Raw genomic sequence first — 12994 nt, forward strand, 5'->3', positions numbered from 1 at the left:
TCTTCATTAGTATTTGAACTATAGTCACATATTTTGGACTTAAGTGTCAACCAGTTGGGTAATTGACGCCATGCCATGTTTGAATTGTTAAAACTAGATCATTCAACTTCATAGCCAAAAGAGCTATAAATTCGTTAGTCTTGTTACTATACATAGGGACTTGGTGTGTGCGCTTCCTGATTATGAATCTGGAGGGAAAGGTTGTTTATTGGCGACAGATTTCGTCTTTCCCGTTTGGGAAGGTTTATACGAGGGACTTGTCAGATAATATGTTATTTTATTATAATGTTCCTTGAACTTCTTCTGATTGTTAAGAAAATACACATGCTTATTTTAAGGACTGAGGCTACAAGCTAATATTACATTTTATTCATGATATGATGTGATGGTTGGGGGAAATTGTTTAACCCACAAATTTAAAATGAATATAAGAATTTATCCATATTGCATTATCTATACATATATTTTTTTTTTAATTTTTCAAAATAAGTTTAGAGTAGTTTCTTCTGAAAATTATCTATTTTTTAAATAATTTTAATTAGTGAAATTTCATCTAGTTTCTTTGTTACTAATATGAATACTATATGGAGTGTGCGAAAAAAATCGACGTAATCTGAATAATTTTTGATATCATTGGTTCGATTTTCCCGTTTTCGAACTCAATCTTAATGTTTCGTGAGGGGGACATCAAATATGCTAATTAATTAGAACAGACTATTTTTTAAGTTACGAAATCCGACACTAAAACATACTCGACACCCCCTCAAACAATTAAGCTTGAGTCCTAGAACGAGAAGAACCAATCATTTGATTAAAAGTGATTCACTGCAGTCCATTTTTTTTCTTTTCTTTTTTTTTTTTTGCGCATTGCACAATGTAGCACCAGTTTTGAGATTTTCATAAAATAGATAAATTATTTCTAATTTTTTTGCATACATATTTTTTAATTCATTTATTTTTGATTAAATGACTCAACTTTTCTTATGATGGCCATTAAAACAACACTTAATCGCATCCATTCTATAATAATTTAAATTTGCCATTATTCGTTTTAATTTCTATCATTGCTTAGTTGCGTTAAAACTTCTTAAATACTCTATTTTGCATCAAATTAATAAAAAATTCAAATTTCGCATCACTTTTAATTAAAATTTTAATATTTCTCATTTATCTGCAATCAGTTAGAGTTTTCAGTACATTTTCTACTTAAAAATTTGAATAAATTTTGAACTAATTCAAATGATCATTTTTTGTGATTAAAATTTAATTTTAAGCTATAATTATAATTGCATTAATAGTGAAATAAGGAAAATAACAATTATAAACAAGATTTCACTAGATAATCATGTAATCCACTATATGATTATTTAATGAAAATATAATTCAAGATCAATTGAAAATGTACCTTTCCTTAAATAATTAACTATATATATTAACACAATAATATGCAATATGAATATAAACTATATATTACAACATAGTTCAAAATTAAGACAAGCAGAAATGTCATTAAACTGAATAATTTCAATGTCTGTTTAAAAGGATGATTTTTTTTTTTTTTTTGAGAAAATATTGTTTCATGAAAAAATGTGTCTTTCTTCCCAAACTGCACAATTTTAATTCAGACATGAGGATGATTTGTGTTTCCAATTCACTAGAAATAATATTTACTCACTTTTAAATCACTTCAGGTCATTTTTCATAATATTTGATCAACGCCTTATAACGTTTGCTTTTACTTAGTCAAGTCAATTGAGGAGACCACTTACGCCATTTTAGAAACTGGAATATAAACAATTAGAATTAAGCGCATAAAAGAAATTTTCAAACAAATTGATTTATGACATGACATTTAAAAATTATTATATTAAAAAATTATTGTTTATTCAAATCGATTATAACAGTATAAATTTATTCTAATTTTATTCCTGTGAAAAGGTATTATTTCAGATTTTGTGTTTAGTCACATTCTTATTTTGCAACAAAAAAAGGAAACTTAAAAAATCATTCAATCCTTTTTCCTTCAGAAACTTTTTATGCCATCTCAATTCATACTAAAATTTATTAAATTGCTTGCCTTTAATTTATTACATTATTTATATTGAATGTATATTCATACACAGACTTTTTATAACTTAAACAAAATTACAGCCTTTTAATATCACTAAAAAAATAATAAGTGACAGTGTTTCAGTGTTACAAGGTGCAAAATCTCTTATAAAGGTCCAAAAAATTTTTCCCATTGTTGTATTGAATGATTTGAATTAATTTAAATTAATTTAATGCGAATTATTTGCGAATAAAAAATTATACATTTATGTCGACTGAAATTATCATTATCATCACCCAACCAGGGTTATTAAGAGCCTTGCTCTATTTTTAAGACTCTATCTTTTAACGACGGTAGGAGAAATGCGACGCAATATTGAGCCATGTCAGACGACGTGGATAGCACATGAACTCGTACCCCTTTCTCAACTTCCACATCCTAACTATGACAGATTTAACGCTCATCTGTCTGTGTATACACGCCACTGTAGTTTTTATTTTGATTTTGAATTTATTTTGATTTTGAATTGATTTATTTTGATTTTGAATCATTGAACAACAGACACAATTTTGGGTTTACGACTACTAATGTTCAACTGCATAGTCTTGTAACTTTGTACCCAATTCTAGAAAGCAAGGAAACTACTGAATGAAGTATTGGGGGAAATTCGTGGAGGACTTTTTGATGAAATTAACACGCATTTGCATTGCACGGAAAAATCTCGAAATTCTCTCACGGTTGGCCTGTAGGCATGAGTACTCTAACCTATGATTCATCTACCACTGAGGATATTTTACGTCAGCATTGTGGTCGGTGCGAGTCGGGTGCAGGACTCGTATCGACCAGACATTCTTGGGATTCGAACCTGGGTCATCCGATTGGGAGGCGAGTGCTCTATCGCCAGAGCCACCACGGCTTACACTTGTGTAACTATGAACAACATTGTATGTTTGATATAACAATTGTATGAACTATGTATGTTTACTATATGTATGTTTACTGTAACTATGAACAATTGTATGTTTGATATAAAAGATCACGAACTTTTTATATATAATGCTTAACAGCACGGCATGAAATTTCGATTTTAAAGATACCCGGCAGGCTAGAATTTTTTGCTCACCACAATTTTACATTCATGAAAAATATGAAAAATTTTCGAAATGTTAACAGAATAGTAAGAAGAGCTTTTGGGCGACCAAAACCACCAAAGAATAAGAAAACATTCAACTTAAAAGTATTTATTGCAATATTAAATCAAAATAAGGTTCTCATAGGCTTTCAATATTTCAAAAACAATGGTTTCATTTGTACAAAGAAGGCAACTCAGCAGTTTTTGCTCGAAATAGAGGAAAGTTGTCTTCAAAGCACTTTCAGATACTGATGGATTGGGGTTTGATAATCTATGTAGTTTAAACATGTAGCTATGTTACGTATGAAGTTTAATTCAAACTCAAAAATTTTGAAGAAGAAATTTACTCGCCAGCCTTAAATATTTGGTGAGTGAAAAATTCTTGCCTGGTATATAAAAAAAACAATTTTTGATCATAGTTAAATTAAATGAATTGATCAAATTAAGGGAGTTCCCCATTGCAAACATATAGTTGCATTTATTTATTTTTTTTGAATTTTTTAAAAGATTTTCTGATTAGAATTAATTTTATAACGTTTTTGTTACTGTGTTAAATTTTTGACTTAATATTTTTTTAAATTGCTTATTACAACATATGTATAGAATTTAAAACATTATATAGAAGTCACGTTGCAGTCAATTCTCAATTTTAAGTAAAAGTGAAATTGAAATAGTTTCTGCTTGCTACTGAAATTCAATTCTTATACCATTATCAATTATAAAACAATCGTAATCTACTGGCAGTGATAATATAAAATATTTATAACTTGTTGTGTAATTATATAATTGGGAATAATCAGAAAATATACATATGTTTGCGTAAAATTTTAAAAAAAAATACAAAGAAATGATTTTTCAAAGCTCTATTCTCTCTCTCTGTTTCCAATTATTGCACTATATCAAAACTGTTAACTATTTGCATTCAAATCATAAAAAAACGCTATTTAACATTCAAATGTTTTTAAACAAATGCGAATAAAAAGGAAATACATCGAAATTTTGAAGGAAACACAAAGAATCAAAGAGCGTCTGGTATAGACGAGATTAATTCAGCAGACGACATTTATTTTCCATTTCTACCCAACATAAGAAAGGAAGAAATGCATTTCTTAAATTCCATTGTAAAGAGGAAGAAGATATTGTCTCCAGATGGTGACATTTGGCGACTTTTCTTGTCGAGATCCTCCTGCGTGGGAATGTCCTGCTGATGATTTTACGTCATTCTTGCCAAGTGATTTTCCAATCCTGTCTTCTTTTTCTCCTCAGGAAATACAGTCATGGCTACAAAAACATTAAATCGTCAACAATTCTTTTTTTTTTTTTAATGTGTAAAAATACTAACAAATCTAATTCGAACAAAAGCAAAAACAACGAATGATGTAGAGAAGAACAGGAAAACAACGAAAACTTAAGTTTGTTATTTTTATAACTGTTACAAAACGAAGAGTGCTGTTCAATCTTATAGGGAAAACTATAAATTTGCAACGAAGTTTAAATAGTTCGTGAAAAGATACAGTACTTAATAATAAATGGATAGTTAGCTCATGAACTTATAATTTTAATATCTTACTGACGTTATTACTTAAATGACCCTCACTTTATAATCTGAAACAAGTTTAAAATTATTTCCTTATTGCAAAAAATTTAAAAATTCGCCAAGTGCCCTCTAATATGTTAATTATAAACACGCTCTTAACGTAGCATTGTTTGGAGTAAACCAATTCTGAGTACTTATTAAATTTTACGTATTAAATTTTGAGTACTTATTTCGTGACACATTAAAGTTTTTTGAAAGAATTGTCACTCACTTTCGTAAACTGATTTTCTCATTGCAAAAAAAAATTTAAAAATTCTCAAAATAAACTTCATTATGTTAACTATGTTATATGCTCCTTGCATAGCATGGTTTGGACGAAACAAATGCCTCCTAAAAACTTTGAGTATTTCTTTCCTCACTACTATGGGTATTTGTTGAAAAATTGGACCCTTACTTTTAATCTGAAACAAGTTTAAAATGAATTTCTCTTGGCATAAGTTTTAAAAAATTCGCAAAGTGTCCTCCATTATGTTATCGATAAATATGCTCATACTGTAAGCAAACAAATCCCTCTTAAAAATTTCGAATTCTGATTTCTTGAAAAATATCGATATTTTTTAAAAAAAAGTGACGCTCACTTTGAAAACGGAATCAAGTTTTAAATGAATTACTCATTGCTAAAATTTATAAAAAAATTCACTAAGTTTCCTTTATATATTAACCATATATATGCTATTAACGTGGCATGGCTCAAATGGTGGCATAGTCAGGATAGCATCTAATGCTTAAAAAATACCCATCGAAGTGAAAAAATAAATACCCTATATTTTTTACGAAGCATTTGTTTAGTCCAAACCATGCTACGAAAATGCATATATATAGCTTAAAAAACGAGAAAATTTTGCGATTTTTTTATAATTTTTTGGAATGAGGAATTCGCTTAAAACTTTTAAGATCAACTTCTTCAAAAAATACCCATTGATGTGAAAAAAATATACGCTCAAACGTTTTAAGAAGCGATTTTCAGTTCAAACAATGCTACGCTAAAAGCATGTATATAGTTAACATAATGGTATATAATAACAATAGCATAATGAGATTTTGCGAATTTTTTATAATTTTTTTGCAATGAGCTATTCATTTGAAACTAGTTTCAGATTCAAAAGCAAGTGTTGGTTAATACATTTTTTTGTAAGAAATTATTTTGTTACGGTAAAAAAAAGCAGTCTAGTTACGGATTTTCCTGAATTTACAGAATAAACTTGTTCTTGTATAATGAAAAACCGTCGAGGTTACGTATTTACTTCGTAAATTTTTCGATTTTGCTCAACCGTCTCAACTGACGGTTTGTTGCCATGAATTTTTAGGAATTTTTGTACAGTGTATTTATAATACTATGTAAACTATTAACTACACATTTTAAGTTACACATTTCACTTAACGTTTCACGTTACACGCATACTCTATTCTTATTGCAATACTTAAAAGCTTTTGAATCCATCGGTATATTGGTGTAATGTACCTGGTGCATATATAATCAATAATCTATATTCAATAACACTTGGTGCAATGTACAAAAGTATGCTGTTCAATGAAAAAATATATTTTGGCAAACTTCAGCGTTGCTTGCAAAAGGTTCTTGAAATTTAAAATATTCCTTCATTACTTTCTATTACTAATTTTATAGTTCTAATCTTCGCTTAATGTAAACAATTATTTGAATAATTTGCATTTAAGGAATTGTTGTACATATGCTCAAAAACATGCATTGCATGAAATTTTATTATTTGACTATTTTACGCTAGGTACAATGTAAACTTAAATGTGTACATTTCGTATTTGAATTTTTTTAATTAATAAACAACAAACTGTTCAACTGGAGGCAATGATAAAGAAAGAGTTACAGTCAGTTTTTATAATTTTAAAATGGATTATTGAAAATTCTGATTTTTGAAATTATGGTACTTTTATTACGACATATTCAATAAGTATAACAAAACTAAAAAGTAAATTTAATCGAATAAATGGCTTTTATGTCATGCTCTAACATGTTTATTACCAAATTATCAAATTTCTCACAATATAAAACCATAATCTATTGTTAATTTTACCCAAATCGCTACCAAAGCGCTTCGACTTTTTGGTGTTCCCATATAGCCAGAAACACCATATCCCCGGTATTTTGACAATACTTTTTTCTCAGAGTAGATAATGCGTAAAAAACATTGTCATTTTTCAAAACATTGAAATGATTTTTTATGTTGAAGATTCCAACAATTCTTTGCTTTTGCTTTATCAGTTTACCATGTAAAAATCACTTCGCGTTTATAAAACAAAATTAGCATTTTACAAGGTTTTGAAAAAAGGTTTTCAAATTCTTGTTAAAATACATTTTTAGACTCTTCGTTACTGAACTGTTAGTGATTCATCTAAGAAAAATACTTATTTCTGTATAATAAAAACGAGAAAGAAAATTAAGTGACTGATGTTTTAAAATTATAACTAATGACTTGGTCAGAAAAAATGAAAGAAAACACTTCGTTTTCCATAAATAACTATATTTTGCATTCATTAAGAATCGGTTCAAAAAACAATTACATACTTATCCTTTTTAATTTCTTTTGCGGGAATTAAGTTGTACAAAAAATGGATAAAGTGGATTTCGAACACATGTTTCAATTTTGCGTGGAAAACTCATCAACAATGTAAGAGCAGGAGAAAAAAAAAGATATTCCAAAACCATGAAGGTTTCAGAGGAAGAAAAAACATTTTCATTTCCTCAATTAAAAAATAAGAATGCAAGAAAGCAACAGAGTGAAGATAATATACTCATAACCCGAGGCAAACATCCCAAAATGGACTCTCACTCAATATTTAAGGAGCTATATCTGATCTTTGGCTAATACTACATTTATTAAGTATCATAGTACTCATATTTATTTTTATTCATTTACTAGCATAAATAAAAAACTGCCTTTAGTAAAATAAGTTTCGTTCAGTTTTGCGTAACACGTATATATTTTCGTTAAGGGAAGAAATACGTGCTAAAGCATGGAAAGAAAAGGTGTTTCAGAAGAGTACACGGAGAAAAAAAATACTGTAAAATTAACGTTCTGTATAAACTGTTAAAAATTCCGGATCAAATTACTGTCTGAATCACCAGCATTTTCAGTGCCAAAAATCCTTTTTTATCGTAAAATATTATACGGTAATGTTTACAGTAATATGCCCCTAATCGGTAAATTACGGTAAAAAAAATACGAAATAGAAAAAAAATTACTGTAAAATTAACGTTCTGTATACACTGTTAAAAATTTCCGATCAAATTACTATATGAAACACCGGCATTTTCAGTGCATCATTCGTAAATCCATTTTTATCGTAAAATATTATACGGTAATGTTAACAGTAGTATGCCCCTAATCGGTAAATTACGGTAAAAAAATTACGAATTAGAAAAAATATTACGGTAAAAGTAACGTACTGTTAAAAATTTTGGATCAAATTACGGCATGGAATACCGGCACTTTCAGTGCATCATTCGTAAAATCCATTTTTATCGTAAAATATTACACTGTAATGTTTACAGTAATATGCTCCTAATCAGTAGCAGAAATAAAACTTTCAATTGTCATTCAAAACCTATAAATTAAAACAATTATTTTCTTATAGCTGAAATAACATGATCAATGAACTAAAAAAGTTATGAAGTATATTCAAGTTTCTCTTTTTCAAATAAAAACAAGCAAGTTTTCAATAAAAAATGGACTTAAAAATCAACGATAAAGATTTTTTTTATTTCGTAAATTTAAATTTCAGTTTTCTAAGTTGAAAAAAAAAATAACTGATCTTTTGATGAAATATTTTACTTAGCCCACCAGTAGCACGTGTTTAAAATCAAGTAAGCTGGTTATTTAGCGAGCATTTTTGTAATAGCAGAATATTTTTGAATACCAACACAATACTTAGAATTGATATTCTTTTATAGCTAAGTTATAGATTTCAGAAGAAAAAAATTTTTAACACTCATCCTCCTTTTAATTAATTATATATATATGTAGATAAAATTGAAATTATTACGACTATTTTCCTAAAAAATTTAGTTAATAATTGAAACGAATTCAAAGTAATGAATTTAATTGTTTTGTAATTGGTCAAATAATTGATTGTGATTGTTTCTTACAAAGATTACAAGAATTATATGAATATCAAACACTTGGAATCAGGAAATGTACTTTCAAAAGTACAATTTCGTATCACTTTAGTATTTCGCTACTTATTATTTCCACATTTTATATTCAAATTGGTAGGAACTTAATATTTTTATTTATTAGTATCGACTTAAAAGAGATTCTCCTCTCGAATTATATTGAGATTTAACGTAAATATACAACAATCGAAAAATATAAATCTCTCTCAATTTTTTTTATTTTAAGTAAAAAGCTTAAGTTCTTACCTATCTTGTGCTGATCAGTCAAGCATGCTGCTGTTCGCAGATATTCCCTACAAATTACAAACATTAAATTGATCACATTTGTCACAAAATATGTATTTTATTAATACAAGCGTATATACAATATAATAATGCAACCGTAAATACAAAATCATTAATACAAGTGAAATAAGATTTTTTTCTTAAATAATTATCCACTAATTTTAAAGGCTTCATAAAATTAAAATTTTTTTGCACGAAAAATCACTCAATGGTACATGTTTACCATACTTTGCTGTACATTACAAATCAGCTGCAAAATGTCACAATTCTACACAATCACGTGTTTATTAGGCGAGAAATGCCCACAGCATTTAGAATAGAACAAACTAAGTTTAAAATAGGCTTAAGTAAACGAAGGCATGAAAATGCAAACCGAAATCTACCACTTTAACGACAAAAACATGGGGGATCTAAAAAAAGGAGGCCGGAAACATACCTGAAAGTTAAAAATAAAAATGTCAGAGTTAAACTTTATGATTGCTTTGTTTCACAGCTTTGACAGAAAAAAAAAATTCTAAATGTTATTCAGCAGAGAAAGCACATTTTTTTGTTTATTTTTTATATATGTGTGTATATATGTGTAACATATATGTGTGTGTGTCTAACAGGCAAGCGTTATGCAATTACCGAAAGCATAATAAAGAGCAAACACCAAAATTGCATGCTTAGAATCGAAATTTATTGCTACATTAACTTTTAATTCAATATACCGATGAACATACGGAGAAAAAAAATTTGGTACAATTAACATACTGTATGGTAATGATTTTTCTAGTAAAAAAAAATTATTCTTCTGGTTAATTAAACCAAAATATACTGTAATCAAATCATTCATTTGGTAATTTTTCCGTTCATATGGTAACGGCTTAACGGAAATTGTGATCTTCAAAACTGTAGTTCCTATTTACACAAATTTAGTAAGCAAATACAAAACTTATTTATTCGAATGAATGATTTCCATGCCATGCCTTAAGGTATCATGTTAAAATTACTATTACCACAGTTAACGAATTTTATTACATATTATAAAACCATACAGCATTGTTAGTTTTTTCGAAATCATTACTAAAACGCTTCGGTAAAAAAATAACAGAGCTTTTTGATGTTCCCCTGAAATCAGATACGCGGTAAACTTTTCCGTATATTGGTAGTTTTCTCAATACTGTTTTTCTCAGTGCATCATCATGAAAAATTTAGAAATTATAAGAGTGTTATCTCTTTTTCTATATTTTTGTAAAAAAAATGTTTACTACCGTCAAAAACATATGAAAATTTGCATGCTTCAATTTCGAATTAGTTTTGAAGTTATTAAGCATTTTTTTCAAAAATAAAATAAAATGTAAAGTAAAGCAAAAAAGGAAAAAACTAAAAATTCTCAAAAAAAGCATATAAAATTACAATAACTTACGAACAAATAAGAATTTTGAATAAAACTCTCTGTTAAGTTCATATATAAAGAAGGTATATGAATATTAAATTTCAACTCTGAAGTTGTATTTCTACGGTGTTTAGAGCGACCCAGCATGGTGCTTTTTTTTTTGTTTTTTTTCCCACAAGTTTAATGGTTCATAATTCTCTAATTAATTATCAAATGTTAAACTTTTTAATTCCATTGTACTCCCGGTACATTTTCTACACTCCTTTGCACCTTATAGTTCATGTGTAATAGTTTATGTGTATAGTCTTATAGTTTATGTGTAACAAAACAAAATGTCGTAATATTAAGTTTTACCGGTGGGATCTACGATTTTTCTTAATTTCAAGAGATTTTCATAGATGGCAAACCAATTGTAAATGGTAAGAAATTGAATACACATTATATAATTATTAATAATTTTAATTAATTACTTATAATTAATTTTTATTAATTAATTATAAATATGTTTAATGAATTAAAAATAATATAATTAAATATACATTTTTATTAATTCATGTTTAAATTTTATTTTTTGGGGAGCTGAATTGGATCAGCTGATTTCTTAAAACCGCAGTTTATATTTGATGTAGAAAAAAATATTATGCTCTTGCTAAACATTTATTTCTTCTCCTTGAGATAAAGATAACTTCACTTGCTTCCTTTCAAAGACAATAAGATCCTGAAATTATTCGTCCCGATTTTGCCAAAGGCAAATTTCATTAATTTCAATTGGAATGCATTGCATAGATATGCAATAATAGTATCTCAATAACACGAGTAATTGACACGAAAACTCGTCTAATGATCACTAAAAGCGCCAAAATCAATGTAGTCGAAGGTTTCAACTCCCAATTAGGGGCCAAAAGATTCATTACAATATCAATATTTTGAGCAAAGCTGATCAGAAAAGCGACATATAATGTTTTATTGTGAGCAGCTGTCACCCTATTGATTTTATCGTCTTTGTTATCGAGGATTTAGAACGCCGCACCTTCTAAGGTGCGGTTTAATGTATTTTTCATTGAAGTAAGTGGGAATACTTAATATCCCCAAAAAGAAGAAAATAAGTCTTAATTCGTTGTGGAATTCGGCTAATTAAGATTTTAAATTATAATTTTCAATTATAAAAATTTAGCTGATTGTTTCTGTAATTGAAGTTTTTTTGTATTTGTACGAATAAACATATAATTAAATTGTGGCTGGTAAACTGAAATATCAAATTTTAAATAAAAGCACTCAATTTTTAATCCAAATCACAATTTGTAATATTTTAATGAAAACTAATTTCTTATCCAATTCTTTTTAGTCCTTGATTGATTGAGAAAGCCGGAACAACAGTATCTTGTTTATTACAGCAACAACAACAAAAAAAGCTTCGTAATTAAGTTCAAATAAATTCATAAGATAATATTTCAAGTTCATACTAAATTTCTTTTTGCTTTTGACGAAACAGTTTCCTAGGAAATGCTCTGAGTGAACATACCGTCACATTGAGGACTAAGTCTTCACTTGTTTGAAGATTACACTAAATAATAATAATAAAGTATAGTGTCTTTCTATTTGTGCAATACCAGATTTCAATGCATGCCTATAATATTAATTCTTATCTTTCATTCCAGAACTTTAAGAACCGAAGAAAAGATCAAAGACAAGTAAGGAAAATTACTTATTCTACCAGTAAGGAGAGGCTAAATTCTGGCTACTTTCTTTCGAATAAACCGCCATTCCTTAACCCAATCAATGACCAGTTCCTTCCGAGGGGACTATGGGGTTGCTTTTTTTCCACTTCGCATAATTAGGTAAATAGATGCCTTCATTGTAGGCCTGAACCAGCGAACGATCAATCTCCAATTCAGTACACCCAGTTGTATTGATTTGCTATGGAAACATGGAGGACTTTGTGACCTGACAGATTTAACTTGCACGAGTCACCGCACTTCAACCGGAGGTTATCGAACTCACGATACCTTGGACATGAACCCAACGCCTTACCAACCAAGCTATCTCGGCCCTATAAACTTAATGTATCCAGTTATAGCAATATATTGCATGTAAATAAGGTACTGTATTACGACAGCTGAAAATTTTATTCCATTTATATTTTAGACATTAATTGATACCAATATTTCTTTATATATTTGTATTTATTTGTTTATATTTATTTGTTTAATTTCATTTGCTTATTCACTTATTTGTAAAAAAAATTAAGGCAATCCAATTTTTCTAAAATAAATTCATTTAACCCAATAAAATAGGAAGTAATTATCGAATGTGTATTAGGCTGAAAATTATTATTTTTTTTACTTATAATCAATTCACGAGAAAAACAGAATAATTCATTTCAGATTACATAAGAGTAAGTA

At 28.1% G+C, this 12994-nt stretch overlaps 1 long non-coding RNA gene across 1 annotated transcript in view; it reads right to left on the minus strand.

The window, feature by feature from the left end:
* Positions 1–2540: 2540 nt before the first annotated feature.
* LOC122268943 (uncharacterized) overlaps positions 2541–12994 on the minus strand; it is a 34564-nt gene continuing 24110 nt past the window's right edge. The window contains exons 3-4 of the long non-coding RNA XR_006224803.3: positions 9176–9222; positions 2541–4463 (exon numbers count right to left, since the gene is read on the minus strand). This is a non-coding gene — a long non-coding RNA (uncharacterized LOC122268943). The remainder of the gene's footprint in view (positions 4464–9175; positions 9223–12994) is intronic.

The sequence above is a fragment of the Parasteatoda tepidariorum genome, chromosome 1 (genome assembly GCF_982258835.1).
Source record: "Parasteatoda tepidariorum strain Cologne lab strain chromosome 1, Ptep-v5.0, whole genome shotgun sequence".
Lineage (NCBI taxonomy): Eukaryota > Metazoa > Arthropoda > Arachnida > Araneae > Theridiidae > Parasteatoda > Parasteatoda tepidariorum.